Below are 18,213 nucleotides of genomic sequence, written 5' to 3'. Positions count from 1 at the left end.
GGAACAAGTTTGAAAATTTTCTTGATATATTTATGCGTTTTTTAGACACAGATGTTCAAATATGCCCTACTTTAGCAGGTAAAACCCGCGTGTAAAATCCGGTGTGAGGTGGAAACGTAGGTTATAAAGTTACGTACCATGGATAAATAAGCTGTAAAGCGTCTCCGTTGTCATCAAAAGCATTCTGAAAATTCGATGTTGTAGTACCGAAGGGCAAAAAAATATTCTTAATGTAAAATCTTATCTCGGGTGTAAAATTAGTTTTCTTTTATTTCAACGTTTTATTGTCATATGAGCGACATTCTCTTTTGTAGCAGGGGAAAGAAGAGAACCAGCATCAGCGGAAAAATGTTCCTATCACAGAACATGAAGACTAAAATGCTTCTGTTTTTTAATGGTGCGACCGTAAAGTGGAGTTCTGTGTGTCTCTTTCTACTCGTATCTCACCCAGTACCTTTAAAAATTGTCCAAAAAGCTTCAAAAGCTTTATCACACGGCATGTAGTGCTGTTTTATGCTAAGAGAGAGAGAGAGAGAGAGAGAGAGAGAGAGAGAGAGAGAGAGAGAGAGAAGTAGGCAGTGGCAGTGGGAAAGAGACGGAAAAATATCACATTACACAGGCATATAATTGCGATACAGAATGTGCAAAGGAGACAATGGTATTGTGAGAGAAAGAGAGAGGCCGTGGCAGCGTAGCATGGTTGACAGTGACAGAAGAGTGTTCTGAAAAGGGTGAAGGAGACAGTGCCAGTGGGAGAGACACACACAGTGGATGTGGTTGAGTGCCTGTGGTAATGAGAGAGAGTGTGTGACATTGGCAACGAGAAAGAGAGAGATGGTGACACTGAGAAGAGGCAGCGATGGACTAATTGGTGGTGGGAGATGGGGGGGGTGGGGGCGTACAGGTTAGTTGAATGATAAAAAGATGGCAAAAATGTTAGCACGCCAAAATTTATGGAACATTATTGAGGGCGCTGAGAAAGGGAGACTGAGGCAACTGGTACCCAACTTTTCGGCAAGTGTTTTAATTCAACGGGAATATAATGGCATTTTTTGTGCTCCGACAGGAGCGTTTTTCTGCTGGTAACTAAATGCTCAAAAATGTCACCTGTCTTCCTAAAAAAATGGTTCAAATGGCTCTGAGCACTATGGGACTTAACATCTGTAGTCATCAGTCCCCTAGAACTTAGAACTACTTAAACCTAACTAACCTACGGACATCAAACACATTCATGCACGGGGCAGGATTCGAAACTGCGACCGTAGCAGTCGAGCGGTTCCGGTCTGAAGCGCCTAGAACCGCTTGGCCACCGCGGCCGGCCTTGTGACAGTGGAATACCTATAGTGTTGCTGTAAGGGTAGGCAACTTTTAGGAGTGGTGGTGTGGATCAGAACAAGACAAAAACGTCAGGTAAATATGGGCTCTAAATTGCATACCTTTAAGATCTATGAGCACTTGTTTAGTAGAAGAGATGTGTTTCACAGTAACGAACATGAACAAGTGCTCGTAGATCTTAAAATATGCAGTGTAGAACTCATGTTTAACACAATACAATTTTTTCTTGTTTTCAGTCCTACTACCACCTCTCAATTTGTGGAAATTAGAAACCTTGCAGTAGGACAGATTTGTTTCCCAGTAGTGAAAATGAACAAATGTTCTTAGCTCTTAAAGTATGCAGTTTTGAGCCCATGTTTTCTGGACACATTTTTATTGTTTCGGTCCATAGTACCACATCTGAAAATTTCGTAACTTACAGTCTCACCTACAACAGTACCGATATGAGTCTTACATTGTCAGAGGTATTAGAATGCTTTCCGCTTATAACTGTCCACTCGGTCGCTTTCTAACGAGGGTCCTTATCTCACACCGATACATTTACCGTTTCCGCCATATTCAAAAGTTAAGCTGAAACGGTCACCTAATCACCGTGCCAAGTTACCTGTGCAACAGCTTCCGGGGCCAACAAAAGTTTAAGGTTCATTACTTCATATAATTATTAAGGAAATTTAAAGTTTTAAATTACTCTCATAATGTAGTCATTGAGAGGTACAGTCTTACGTTAAAGGTTTACCACACTAAGTCAATTTTTAATGTCAGAAACCGTGTATATTACGAGGATTGTCCAGAAAGCAATTTCCGATCCGTCGCGAAAGGAAACCACTTGAAAAATACGATAAAGCTTTGCACAGATGTGTTGGACAGTGTCTCTAATATGCCTGTCTTTTCAGTTTTGAGTGAACAGTGGGCACGTAAAGATGCGTAGGGAATTGCATCTTCCGCCAAGTATGAGGGCCTGGTTAGTGATTTCGCCTGTGTCATGCACCCTACATAACACAACTGTCGAGCAGTTCCTTCTTCTTGCCGGCCGCACACTGCAGGGGAAATGAAGACGTTCCTGCAGCGTTACCGATGAGAAGTGTTTCAACACCCACAATACAGCCCGTAATTGGCTCCCCTTGAGTCTCATCTCTGCTCACAAGAAAGAACCGCTGGCTATAAAGACAAAATTTTTCCACAGGCAACGAGCTGCAGACCAGTGCAGATACCTGACCGAAAGCACTGGCGGCAGCTTTCTATGACGAGGATATTGGAAAGTTGATACAACACTACGACAAACCTCCAAGTTGGAGCGCCGACTATGTAGAGAAGTAGGTGGGAGGTGTACCTAACGGTTACAAATAAAATGTTTCTGGTTTTCACTGTGGTTTCCATTTCGCGACCGATTGGAACTTACATTCTGGACAACCCTTGTATATTGATGCAGTGTTACGCATAGTGCGAAACGTGCACACGCTATGTTCGTCCGTTATCTAAAATTTCTAACAAGCATTGCACATACATTTCTATTTTATTTTCGCTGACAAATTCCTAAAAATAATGAAACAAAAAATGTGTATCACTTGCTACAATTTCGCAGTTCATACTGAGAAATTTAAGCAAATGTATGACGTTTCAGTTTATAACTTCATTACCACATACTCTGCTCACTATATACACTGACGAAAGAGAAAGATAGCAACACCAAAACGAAGTTGTGCAACATTATCAAAACTTTGTAGGCATGTTTCTACGTCTGAAAGATAATGTCTATTCAGATTTCCTGTCAGTCGCATAAGAGAGGAACCAGTGGCGGCACTATGAGGATTCTAAAGAGGTATGCTTTAACACTGTAACGGTTTTGAGCGTTATTTACCTTTGAGGTTGACGATGGTGAGTTGATGTTTTCAAAAAGTCTTCAAGGCGACTATGACATCTCACTGAGCTTGAGTTAGTTCGTGTAATAGGGCTACGAGAAGTTGGATGTTCCTTCTGCAATATAGAAGAAAGAAATAGCAGGAATGTAGTCACTTTACGAGATTACTGGCAGCGGTGCTAAAGAAAATCCACGCTCGCAAGAAGACCCGCCTCCGGACCGCCAACTGTCACTACCGAGAGGAACGACCATCGTGTTCGGGATATGGTTCTGGCGCATCGTTGTCTATCTGCAATTTGGACAGCAATCTGAACAGTAGTTGGCACCACAGAAACACAGCGAACTGTTACAAATCGGGTACATCAAGGACTGCTCCGAGCTAGACGCCCTCAGCGTGCGTTCCACTGAGTCCAAACCACTATCGTTGACTACTTCAGTGGCGTCAAGCGAGAGCTTATTGGAGGCAGGTTGGAGGTCTATGTCTTCTGATGAAAGTTGGTTCTTTCTTGGTGCCAGTGATGGCCGTGTGCCCGCATCTCGTGGTCGTGCGGTAGCGTTCTCACTTCCCACGCCCGGGTTCCCGGGTTCGATTACCGGCGGGGTCAGGGATTTTCTCTGCCTCGTGATGGCTGCGTGTTGTGTGCTGTCCTTAGGTTAGTTAGGTTTAAGTAGTTCTAAGTTCTAGGGGCTTATGACCACAGCGGTTGAGTCCCATAGTGCTCAGAGCCATTTGAACCATTTGATGGCCGTGTGTTGATTAGAAGGAGACCAGTTGAGAGCCCATACTGTGAGGAATCCGGCACTTGCTGTAATAAACTCACAAGACGCCGTCACGGTGCGGCTCACAATGGTATATCGTCATGCCAACACAGATCGACTGCGGAGTCACAGATGTACTCGCGCATTGTGCACGTCTCTGCCACCGACCAAAGTCCATGGCGCATTTGCATCTGTGGCCGCATGCGCAGTTGCGCAGTACAACAGTATAAAGGGATGCAGTGAGCACTGGAGCGGCAGTCTTGCGGCTCACTCTGAAGATTGCTGAATGGTATACGGCCGAAATTTTAGAAGAAGAAGGAGGAGGAGAAGGAGGAGGAGGAGGAGAATTCTTGCTGCTCCACACCCGAATCTTGATGGAACTGTGCAACCATATTTGTCCGAAAAAAAATGTTCAAATGTAACATAATTAAATCTGGAAAGAATGAAACTTGAAAACAAAAAATACACATAAATTAAAAGTAAAACCCAGATACAACACAAGATGTTTTATAGTTCAAAAAAGATATATATGTATATCTCTTTTTTGAAGTATGGAACATCTTCTGTTCTATAACTTAAGATCGGTGCATGCCATTTTGATCGGAATTATGAGAAAAACTCTCTCTCTTATTGATTTAGGAAGTACTTATTAAACAATACGTAACACGATAGTTGGCATAGAAACACACACACATTGGGTGCAATTACAACGATATAGTGACATATCTAGGTTATTTCTTACATGATGCTAATCTTTGGGACAGCATTTCATCGTAAATGAATGCTATACGGTTTGCTAATAATCAAATGTCGGAATGAAAAAAAAAAGTGTGGGGAGGGGAATTTAAAAAACATGACTTTCTCAACAGATGTGGATACACTTTTGTTAAGTTCGTTAAAAACCGTAATACTTTCATTCGAATTTTCTTATATCTGTTCCCTGTTCAAGGGTATTCGTTCGGAAATTTGAAACTCAGTATTTTTGAAGGGGATGTTTCTCCTCCTTAACGGTTATGTGAGCACGTATAAAAAATATGTCTCTCTTATATAGCTCTACACTACAACCTATTCAAAGCCGATCGAAGTGCGCCGCTTAGGTAGGTTTACTTGTCAGAGCCTTTAACTGCGAGTCGCATCTATGTTACTGTCACGCAAGTTAATATAGCCCAGACAGTCATCTTTAAATGTCCACTGCTGCATATAGCCTCCGTCAGCTTTGGTAGTATCCATGAGATAAATACTCCAGCAAGTGAGCTACAGTCGAAACGTGACGTCAGCGAAACGGAACATGGTAGGGATGGTGATGGCGCCTGGTGTGATAGGGGAGGGGCAGGGGGGAGGAAGGAGGTTGCGGCTATCAGCCGCCCCGGCGAGTGACGGCCGTCTCCGGCTGTGGCTGCGGCGGTATCGCTGGTTCGCCTCTGCGTCCCTCCCAGCCCAGATGCGGGGGAGTGAGGGGTGGGGCAACTATGGACGGCTTTGTAACGGCGGCCACAAGACGTACACGCTTCGTCGGCGAGCATTCCGCAGCCTCTCTTAGCGCTCTCACGAGAATTCCTGCAGGGGTCGTCACAGATTTTGTCTCGCTGGGTGAAGCTCTTTACAGGGAGTGAGGATGGCCGTCATTTTGGCCACGAAACGTTGTTGGCGTCAAAATATCAATGTGGCAGGAAGAGAAGCCCTTATTACTCACCTAGTTGCGATGAATGTCACCTAGCCCTAAATGGGGAAAATTGTAAGTTAATGCGGGTGCGTAGGAAAAACAATCCTGTAGCTCTGGAATACAGCACCTGTATCGTGCAGCTTGACACAGTCACAACGATTGAATAACTAGGTGTCACGTTGCAGTGCGAAATGAAATGGAATAAGTAATACGGAAAGTGAACTCTCGCCTTTTGGAAATGTGCAGTTCATGTATAGAGGAGACGTTGTATAGGAACCTAGTGCGAACCATTCTTGAGTAGTGCTCGAGTGTTTGGGATGCTCACCAGGTCGGACTAAAGAAAGACAGCGAGGCAATTCAGAGGTGCGCTCCTAGATTTGTTCAAATGGTTCAAATGGTTCAAATAGCTCTGAGCACTATGGACTTAACATCTGAGGTCATCAGTCCCCTAGAACTTAGAACTACTTAAACTTAACTAACCTAAGGACATCACACACATCCATGCCCGAGGCAGGATTCGAACCTGCGACCGTAGTGGTCGCTCGGTTCCAGACTGAAGCGCCTAGAACAGCTCGGCCACACCGGCCGGCTATTAGATTTGTTACCGGTAGGTTAGATCACTACGTAAGTGTTACAGATAGGCTTCGTGAACTTGAATGGGTATCCGTGGAGAGATGACGACGCTCTTTTTGCGAGGCGGAAATTTAGAATCCCGTATTTTATGACGACTGCAAGTAGTTTCCACTGCCACCAACGTACATTTCACATAAAGAACACGAAGAAAATATGCGAGAATATAGAGAGTGGCTTTTCCCTCCTGTATTTGCAAAAGGAAAGGAAATGGCTAGTGATACTCTCCGCCATTCACCGTATGGCGACTTGCAGGTTATTTATGTAGACGCAGATGAAAATGTTATGCAGCGACTGTGCAGATTCCTCACAAAGACGAATTAGGTTAGGCAACAGCTGCGGCAAGTACTCGTACAGGTGGAAGCGCAAGTTAGCAACAGCTTACAAAGACTTGTCGATAGAAGTTTTACAGTCTTTAACTGGATTACGAACACTGTGCGTGGAAGTATATACTGAGATGACAAGGTTTTGAGGTGGCGATATACAGATATACAGCTGCTGATAGTATCGAGTACACAACGTATAAAAGGGCAGGCCATTGGCGGAGCGGTCATTTGTACTCAGGTGATCCATGTGACAGTGTTTTCGACGTGATTATGGCCACACGACAGGATGTAACACACTTTGAACGCGGGAGGGTAGTTGGCGCTAGAAGCATGAGGAATTCCATTTCGGAAATCGTTAGGGACTTCAATATTCTGAGCAACACAGTGTGCCGAGAGTACCAAATTTCAGTCATTACCTCTCACCACATACAAGTCAGTGGCCGACGGCCTTCAATTAACGACCGAGAGCAGCAGCTATTGCTTAGAGTTGTCAGTGCTAAGTACAGACAAGCAACATTGTCGTAAAGAACCCCGGAAATCAATGTGGGACGTACGACGAACGTATTTGTTAGGATAGCACCGAAATTTGGCGTTAATGGGCTCTGGCAGCAGACGACCGACACGAGTGGCTTCGCTAACAGCGCGACATCGCCTTCAGCGCCTCTCCTGGGCTCCTGACTACATCAATTGGACCGTAAACGACTGGAAAACCGTGGCTTCGTCAGATGAGTCACGATCTCAGTTGGTACAAGCTAATGGTAGGTTTAGCGTTTTGCACAGACCCACGAAGCCATGGACCCAAGTTGTCAACAAGACACTGTGCAAGCTGGTGGTGGCTCCACGGTGTGGAATGTGTTTACATTTAATGCACTCTGCCGTGGTTACTTTCGGCTATTCATGACTTCATATTCCGAAACAACGATGGAATTTTCATCGCTGACAGTGCGATGTTACGGACAACAATTTTTCGCGATTTGTTTCAAGAATATCTGGATAATTCGAGAGAATAATTTGGCCACCCACATCACGCGACAGGAATCCCATTGAATCTGTGTGGGACATAATCAAGAGGTCGTTTGTGCACAAAATCCTGCACCGTCAACATCCGCGCAGTTATGGACGGCTGTAGAGGCAGCATGGATGTCCGCTTGGAAGATAACTTACATTATGTGACTAGAGTAAACTAACATAGCCTACTGTAGACTATCGCAAGTAAGGGTAGACTACAGTAGGTTTCCCAGTAACTCTGGTAAGCTAACTTCGTAACCGCGTTACCTCTACGTTAGATGTGCCGCGAACTTATTATGGGTTACCTCATGTCGATCAGTGTCTTATTATATTGCCCCAGAAAGCGGAAGAGATGAACTGTCTAGAAAATGAGTAACGATATGTGAAGGGCAGCATAACCTACATACCATTTTCTACATAGCTACACTCCTGTCTATTACTTAAATAGTAAGACTGAAACTTCATATTTAATTCATATTTTATTCTAAAATTATAGATGTGTAACTTGAAACAAAGGGACGATGTAGCAAAAATAAAGGACATATATTTATAGTGCGGCCCAAGAAAACACCATATTCTCAAAAAAATATTTAAAATGAAAATGCTCAAATGAAAGACATATCAAACATCTTTTCTGTACGTCGTCGAGTTTATTTAAACATGTTTCAGTTATTCATAAATGATTTTTGCACTTAACAATAATAAGAGGAAACTTTTGCCTTTGACCATGATGAACAACGTCCTCTCGAGTACCGGTAGAAAAAGCAACAATAATAACAAAGAATTTTTTTTATATTTTTGTATGTAAGCTGTAGCTGCATCGAGAGTAATTGCTTCCTTTACGTAGAACCTCAGAAGCTGCACGATGAACTAATTTTTATTACTTATAAAATGCAGTTTACATTTTGTGAGGATATACAGTGCATAGTGGACTAGCATTGAACGATGTGCGGTTCTGATTATGTGCAACACAAAGAAACAAAAAATGAGATACAAAGTGAAATCGTGAGCTCCCAGTTTCTCTTTCACACATTATTTACGTTCAATCCTGTTTCACAACTACCAGTACTGCCGGTAATCCTACGATTTACTACGTAAAGTAAGTACTACACCAAAACAACCGAACCATAGTGTTGGTAGAGCGCCGCCCTTAACTATGACATGAGCACGTGTCTAAAGTACTCCTTGTTGTGTGCGCCCTCTCTGGAGTCAAGCTTTAACTATGTTGCGCCTGAGATGTGTGTACCCGGACTCTCTTCCATGTGGGCTGTGTACCGTATCTTCCGCAGGACAGATCATCTCGCATTCTTTAGTCAGAGCAGGAACATAACATTAAATTTTTCCAATCTGCAGTAACGAAAAATTTAAGGAAAAAGTGTTAAAAAAATTTATGACGAGGATACATGCTGCTGACTTTTTTTGACAGTGATAGGATAAGCGTTCTCAGCTTCATTTAAAATACTTTGCCTTGTCGTAAATATCTTTGTGGTGACGATCTTAAATCCTCAGCAACATCAGAAGAAAGATCTATTGTTATACTCTCGGGAAATTGTAGAAACGATTTCACAAAGATGCAAACGACCTTCACCTTCTCCATGACAACTCAAGGCCTCACACAATCCTGAGATCAAAAAACTTCATTGGACTTTTCTTCCTCACCCATCCTACAATCAGTACCTTGCACCTTCCGACTTCCATCTGTTTCGCCCAACGAAGGATGCACTCCGTGGGAAGCAGGTTATTTATGAGGACGAGGTTACTGGTGCAGCCAGACGTGGAGTCTACGAGTAGAGCCGTACCATGCGGGCGTACTGGCCCTCCCAGTGAGGGGCGTAAGGTCGTCGCTCTGAACAGAGATTATTTTTAAAAATTATTTTTTAAATATGATTTTGTAGCCAAAACAGTGGGGAATAAAATGTTGTTCGGGAATCGTGAATAAAACCAACTTGTTTCCAGGGAAAAATGTGTTGTGCTTTCTATTAAATGCCCCTCCTCTTTCCGTTGGAAACTGTTTAGTCTGTCTAGCGTAGAAACAGCCGTAAAATAACGACTATAAAAAACAATAAACTGTAATCTCCCCATTACTTTTACATGTCTTTTATATAATCAATAGCTTCATTTAATCCCCACAAGGGAAATTCCCCCTCGCACCCCGTCCAGATTTAATAGTAAAGGGCCCAGTGGACCGACCGTCGAAAACGGAACACAGGCCAAGCATGGAAATAGGAAGAAGATTTACTGAACGGTGAAAAAGAAAAGCAAAATAGAAACAGTGAACAGTCCAAGGACAAGAAGTGCAATATGGAGCAACTTGAGAGAGCAAGACATCGTGGTTTACTAGCCATGATGTTGGACTCTCAGGTGGGCGGGTCGTGTTGAAACCTCCATGGTGCCTTTCTTTTTTTCTTTTTTTTCGCTGTTCGCTGTATTCAAATTTGGCCTGTGTCGTGGTGCAACGTCCATTTGCAACAGTGAGGTGAAAAGAATGGATCCATAATGCACAACTACTCTATTGGCAGCAGAAAGGAAATGGCTCTCAAAGGAGAACCGCAAAAGTTGGACGACAAGGCAACAAGTCAACCGAATCCTCCACCGAAAAACACGGCATTAGTGACAGTACGTCTGTCATACGATAGGAATCTCTCACCGACACACCTAATTTGCACCCCAGGTAAGTGAGTGAAATATGCCTCCTTGACCGATTAAGGTGTTCGTATGCATGTGAATGTTGTCACTACCAAGGAAATGATGAAAACAGAACAGTCTGTCACACAAACTGCAACAAATGAATGCAAGAGTTTCACAGTTTCTCTGTGATCTGTCAAAACATGTGTTTTCAACGTTGCGTTCCATTTTGATTCTTAAATTTCTTTGTTGTAACATAGTTCACACTCTTTTATTTTGTCTTTTCCTTTCTGAGAGGCATCTATGTGGTATCTCAACTGCTTTCACCATTCATCACATTGACTGTAGCGTATTCTCACCACGTGAGTCACATTTTATAACCAATTTTCTTGTATAGTATGACAACTGCCAAAACTACAGAAAGGGAACAAACATTTCAGTGACCGGACAGAGTTGCGTTTGATCGGGATGCATTTCCCATGCCATGACTTCATGTTCATCGTCAATTCATTCACTCAGTTTTTTATTTGTTTGTCTATATATTTACTTTTCAATTATCAGAGAAGGTAGCTAATCCTCGGACCGACCTGCTTTGCTGGCAACTTAACCACGACGCCGCGGCTCTTTAATGTCGGTCTGTATTGGATTGTACTTGTTAAGCTTCTGCCGTTCGCTGTTTCTATTTTGCTTTCTTCATAGTTCAGAGCACCTTCTTCCTGTTTTAATGCTTGATCTCTGCTCAGTTTTTGACGGAATATCCACTGCGCCATCTTATAACTAAATCTGAAGGGGGTGCGATGGGAAATTTCCCTTGTTAGTTTACTGCAACGATTCATTGAACGCAAGTAAATGAATGAAGAAAAGCATGTACTAGTCCAGCTGATTCATTATTAACCACGCTACGAAATGAAACAATTGTAAGTTACACTGGATAGGATATACTTCAACTTGACTTCAGTTTTTCAACCACCTTCTGTTGAATGGGAAGCTTCTTCGTTTCCCGTTTATTGTTGAACATCCCCTCGCCCCATATTGGACCACCCTTATTAATATCCATTTAAAAAAGATGTTTTCCGTTGCGCGACGGTTTCTTGTTTCAGTTAATCTGCATGATTATTTAGGATGGGTCCTCGTTCTGTTTGGAATCAGATTTTGATATGCTCCTACCACAACCGACACCCCGCATCATCACAATAGACCTTCGGACGAATGGATTTGGTAGCAGTCCAAGAGCCTGTGTACGCTCCGAACTTTCGTGGGAGAACTTTATTACGTGCGGAACTGTTTCTCTGTTTTTTAAGTCATGCTCTGAGGAACATTCAAGTGTGCATCAATGGGCCCAGTGGAGCTCATGCAAGGCACCGTGATCCCCAAGGAATATCGTACACAGGTTTCAGACCACGTACACCCCTTCATGACGATCATGTTTCTCGACGGCAGCGGCATTTTTCAGCAAGACTATGCGCCATCTCACAAGGTTAGGAGTCCGATGGAGTGGTTCGAGGAACACAGTATCGATTTCCAGATTGGAGCTTACCTCCGTCCGGTAGAACAGGTGTCAAGGAGCTGTTCCCGTGGAAGACGACGGATTCGCGCCCTCGCATTGGCATGATGAAGAAGCTATCGGGATTAAACAGACAGTGTAAAGCTCTGCCATTGGTGCCAACTGCAGTGCCGATGGTCACGTGCCCATTTCAGTCGTAACTGCCGATATCGCGAGTGTTAACATTGACACATACGTGAGTCGTCTCCTGCAAAGATCCATCGCTCACACACACACACACACACACACACACACACACACATACTGTGCAGCGCTGTAATCTGATGCTAGTTCCGCCACAGCTCGCCACCTGTTCTGTTGCACCAGTCTGCCCAGCCTACGACTTCCGACATCTGTAATGAAGGGTAGGCACCCAACCCAACGACGTCTGGAGCTGGGTTTACCTTGTTTCGCTGCGTGTTGAAGACACACACCACAGCATTCCTCGAACACCCAAGTCATGTGGTTCCTGGAATGCTTGCACCGAGCCTCCGGGCCATCATAATATGCCCTCAAGCAAACTTCATTGCGCGCCTTCCCCATTATACACACGGACAGCACGCACACTGATATTACATGCACCGTGCGTGTCTCTGACTAGCAGTCATTCGTTGCCAGGTGATGCTGCTATCACGTGGACCTTTTTTCTACTGATAGCATGTCGGTGGTCACAATGTTCTGTCTGATCAGTGTATTCTTGGCTAATGCTCCGTGGTCTGCTGAAATTCTCAGAGAAACATTTTGTATCGTCCCCATTTGTAAAGACGTCTGTGAAGATTCGCTTCACGCCCTGCCTCGTCACACTAGAGGGCGAGCCTTTTAATCGGACTTTTATGTGGCTTAGTGGCTCTGAGTAAGTGTAAGACTACAAACGCTAATGCGTCCGTTTCATAGTAGCTACGATCCCATAAATATGACCTCCGCAGGTGGGTTCAAATGGCTCTGAGCAGTATGGGACTTAACTTCTGAGGTCATCAGTCCCCTAGAACTCAGAACTAGTTAAACCTTACTAACCTAAGGACATCACACACATCCATGCCCGAAGCAGGAGTCGAAGCTGCTACCGTAGCGGTCGCGCGGTTCCAGACTGTAGCGCCTAGAACCGCTCGGCCACCCCGGCCGGCCCGCAGGTGGGGACGCAATGTGGCGTTTGTCTAGCAAATTCTTCCGACGACGCCATAATGGCCTGCAATGTACTAATGTTAAAGTCTGGCTTGTAATCTGCTACTGAATGAGTCAATCACTCAACATTTCGTAAGAGTTCAATAACTATTTTGTGGGCAGATTGCCCCCCCCCCCCCCCCCCCCTCAGCGTGTTCTTATATCTATTCTAGATTGAAGTTTCACAAATGTTATTGTACTATTCGAGATCGCTGTCTTACGTCCATCACCAAGAAGTTGGAACATTAATAAATTTGCTTTTCCAGAATTGCTTTACCCTTAGCGTCGATTTCTTTCAGTTGCTCTGATTTAAGTATCTTGTGTATCACCACTCATTTTTTAGTGCAAAGCCAAATAAACATAAACAACCCTTTGATCATGTTGTAACAACAAGATAAAAACTTATATTAAAACAATAAATTTTCAGCTTCGACGTTAAGAATGTAAACGATTTTCTGTTTAGACGAGTAATCCGCAACATTTTAATACTAACAATGTAGTATTAATTAAATCAGTTAGGTATTTATTGTGTAGCACTAGTAATGGCGGATAAAGTTGGTTACAAAACGTTAACACCGTTCAAAAAATTATCATGAAATATTGACATCCTGCTGCCAAAGTATGTGGCCGCAGTTTTAAAATTAACCGCTTTAAAAACGCTCAGAATGCATAATTTTCTAGGGGGTGAGGTAAATTACAGTACTTAAGTAAGTTGGTTTTCATCGTGCTTTGGATAACTACCGCTCACATAGCTTCTCACTACAATTTTTTCTTTTCACATAGTGATGAAACACCTCACTGTTACTTCCATTGAGAAGATCATATGCATATTTGCCAACAGTCAGATGCTGATTAATAGAATGGGTACAGATTCTAAAAAAAAAATGCAATTTTGAGGACGCAAAACATTCATCAAGTACGAAAAGTTAACAAATTTTTTCACGGCGACAATACAAATTGAGAACCTTTCAGCGAGTAATCTTTTGATTTATATGGAAAATTGCGTTTTACAGTTAAATTCGCTTTAGTGCATTAGACAACAGCTGTCATACAAAGCTGGTCCACTACTTATTCCAGTTTTTGTTTGCCCCAGATTATGCTTCTACCTCTCACTAAATTGTAGAATGTCATCTGCCATAAACCGTGACCTGAATTTCACTCCACGCACCGTCTCATTTCCGCTCTAAAATGATGTTTTTATGGTTTCTATCAGGCATTTAGGTTATTGCCTTGTGTTGTTTTCCGAAGGACTCACCGAGTCACCTGTCTGAAATTGGTTCATGAAAGGATAACCTTAATGTGGATGATCTGAATCCAGCTTCGGCTAAACTTTGGTCCATTGTCTTAACAGCTGCGCCATTTCACTCCACAGCGCATTCAGAAAAAAGATTTCACGGGCATCACAGTGAGAACGCGTGCAACAGCTCTGTTGATGCAACAACCGCGATTGTATCTTTAAGATCACCTGAACTTCTTAGTGAGTAGAATACTTGTTGGATTTCCATTTTATGAATCGAATCTAATATCAGACTAAAAAGATGAAACGCCTTGAAAAAATGGTATGTGGAACCAGTAGGTACATATACAGAATGGTCCACAATTCCTATTCCGGTTTCTATGAGTTATAGAGAGAACATAATAGATAAAGTCCTGATAAGGAACCCACGCTCGGACATTTACCGTTTGATTATAAAATGACTTTTAAGATCGGATGACTTTCAAATGACCCACTTCACGGAACGTACACAAACTGAGAAGAGGGCGCCGTCTTCATTTGATGTTGTTTTTGTGACACCAAATACCATTTTGTCCGACTAAAACAACGGCTGCGAAAAACTGGCAAGTTCTCAAGCAGAATGAACGAATGTGGTGTTCCACGGAGCTATCTTGTTTCATGAGGACGCCCTTCGTCAAGAAGAAGAGAACCCGACGACTACTACTCGAAACATTTTCCTAGCCAAGGCCTCCTTTAGTTCACACATTGTCTCTGTTGTGTGCGTACCGTGAAGGGAAAGATGTGAAGGAGATCCAAACTTCATAATTATTTTACATTTAAACGACACGTTTACGTACGTGAGTTCCTCATCATAACTTTATCTACGAAGTCCCTTCTGCAACCAAAAGAAGACTGTAATAAGAATTGTGAAACACTGTGTGTAGTGAGGATATCTGCCTCTGCAGTTATTGTAATGTCTTGTAATGGTAAAAATTGAGGATGAGAGAAAACTACGGAAAGAAACACCATAGTGCAATGTGTCAATATTCTCCAGCCATAATCTAATATTTCATCTCGTGACCACCTTGTCAAGGTCGACATAGGAACTGGCAGGAGTCTGGTGTGCCTACAGGTAGTACTTTTGTTTTAGCACTATGCCTTGTTCAACATCTGTTTCCAGCAGTTCCTCTTCCTCAAATACAGCACCCTCCGTTGATCAACTTCTGTTTTCAGCAGTCCCTCTTCCTCAAATATGCCAACGTAATTATTCTCTAATTTATGTTTTTCTCTCTGTTTTAGGTAAGACGCAGCAGTATTTTATCTCACAGAACTCCACCAATACCAGAACAGTGACACGCTTCCTACAGAACTGCAATAGTAAGTACTGTAGTATTACTACACGTTTCCCATATTTTCACATAGTACCGTTCTACATGTTAGTTAAGGTAATAAATTACAGTAATAATAATTGTGACGTACCAGTTAAAGCTCAAAATTAGGTACTACTTAATCTACAGTAGCCTGGTACACTGACGTTTGTGAAAGTAATTTGAAATTGATATATAGAATAGCATAGCAGCATTAAATTACTATTCTATAGTGGCGCATGTGCTGGTTTTGAAATCTTCTGTCAGATGAAAACTGTTTACCGGACAGAGACTCAAACTCAGAATGTAAGATCGCAGGAAACGCTGTTACCGAGTGAGGCATTCTACCACAATTCGCGATTCCCTTCCAAAGCTTCAGCTCTTCTACTACCTCTCTCCAGCTTTGTAACGTTCATAGAAGCTCTTGTTTCCCCACGAAAAGAGAGCTTCCGGATTTGAATCACTATCCGGCGTGAAGTTGTAAAACACCATGAAGTTTCAGTTAGTGATTGTGTTAACGTGCGTAGTGTATACAATTGTACCCCTCGGTGCCCTCTCAAACAAGAATTTCTGTTACGGCACGTTTAGACAATTAAAATCTATGGCATGCAATGGAAAAGCGAAAGTATGTTCCAACATGCCTCGCCAGCACCAAACGATGCAATATTAAATTTGAAGTAACTTGGTAGGTGGAATAGCAATGTCTATGAAACTTTCACTGTGTCCTCTTGCCTGATGTACATTACGTGCTGTGCATTATTTCGGGCATCAAGAAATTAGTCGTACATTTTATAAAATTATGTGAGAATAAGAAGTAAAAATGACAGTTTTGTTACTTATTTCGTTCACAAACAGACTTGACTTTTTGTTGTTTCTTCTTTTTCCTTCAAAAGTTTCTCATTTATCTGTAAGCGATGCATCTGGTTAGGTTATATTCAGTTACCATACATCTTTTACACATTGCTTCGTAGTTTTCGTGGTAGCTTGATTTATTTCTCCATCTCAGTCCCACCAGACAACATGCCGGTGACATACTATTAGCGTCTTACTCTTAAAACTTGTTAAAGCATTTCTGACTACGAACTGCTACACACTTAGAAGACGTTGCTGCCAAACATAAAAACCCCATGTGAACATATTATTACAACATAGTGTTATATACAATGTTTTGTTATTTTTCCATAATTTTGCAAATAATTTATGAACTATTCCTTTATATTCTGACCTTCACTCTAAAGACTGATCTGCTTGCCTGTCCGCACGACTTATCCTGTTCAAGACTCTTCATCTCTCCACAGCCACTCCAACCTACATCCACTATGATGTACTTACTGCACTCAAACATTGTTCTGCCTCTGATTATAAAACTGAATTTAAGTATACGGTGTATTTATTTATTTTTCATGTGTATATCACTAAATCAGTCCCGACAAAATGGGCGGATATTTTCATGCACAGTAAATATTTTAAAACATGTTATTTGATAAATCATACTTTAAATTACACAAGATTTATGTAAAAGACTTAGAAACCCCATAAGTAATAATATTCATCCGTAATATTTGTAATTTATAAAAAATTAATCTCAAACAATTACATCAAAAGGCTTTTGTAAATCTTGCAGAGATTTTCCTTTTTCTGTATACATATCAACGGAATCGTTATTACACCAATGAACACGTAACAATTTTAAGTTTACAAAGTAGATTTGAGGAGTTGTATCATGCATCCCGAAATACATTTGTTACGTCGAGATCGTTTGGTTCGTCAGCGTGTACAGGCCATTCTGCTGTGACAGTGGGACTTCATTGATACCAGGAGACGGCAATGGTTGTATGCAGTTATGAATGGATACTTGAGCATATCAGAGAGATCAAGTACCATCTCGTATGTAACGTAACAAAGAGTACACCTTTGTCAACAACTTTCGGAGTCGGATCACTCCAACGTTTCGGCACTTCGATGCCGTCTACTGTGTGATGATCTGGTGGTGTGCGTGTCATTGTGTCACCTAGCGTAAACGTCCCAAATAACACTGATGCGAAAACATCTTCGCTAGTGTGCTGAGTGCGAAAAATGCAGAGTTACGTCTCTGCCTTTTCAGAGCCGCATGGTGGACTACGGAAAGTGTGATTTATTGGGGTGCCATTCCATATACCAGGTGGTCCATTGATAGTGACCGGGCCAAATATCTCATGAAATAAGTATCAAACGAAAAAACTACAAACAACGAAACTCATCTAGCTTGAAGGGGAGAACCAGATGGCGCTATGGTTGGCCCGCCAGATGGTGCTGCCATAGGTCAAACGGATATCAACTGCGTTTCTTAAATAGGAACCCCCATTTTTATTACATATTGGTGTAGTACGTAAAAAAATATGAATGTTTTAGTTGGACCACTTCTTTCGCTTTGTGATAGATGGCGCTGTAATAGTCACAATCGCATAAGTACGTGGTATCACGTAACAATCCGCCAGTGTGGACGGTATTTGCTTGGTGATACATTACCCGTGTAAAATGGGCCGTTTACCATTTTCGGAAAAGGTTGATATCGAGTTAATGTATGGATATTGTGATCAAAATGCCCAACGGGCGTGTGCTATGTAGGCTGCGTGGTATCCTGAACATCATCATCCAAGTGTCCGGACCGTTCGCCGGATAGTTACGTTATTTAACGAAACAGGAAGTGTTCAGCCACATGCGAAACGTCAACCACAACCTG

Source organism: Schistocerca americana, chromosome 6 (assembly GCF_021461395.2).
Source record: "Schistocerca americana isolate TAMUIC-IGC-003095 chromosome 6, iqSchAmer2.1, whole genome shotgun sequence".
NCBI lineage: Eukaryota > Metazoa > Arthropoda > Insecta > Orthoptera > Acrididae > Schistocerca > Schistocerca americana.
Note: the sequence above shows the minus strand (reverse complement) of the source record.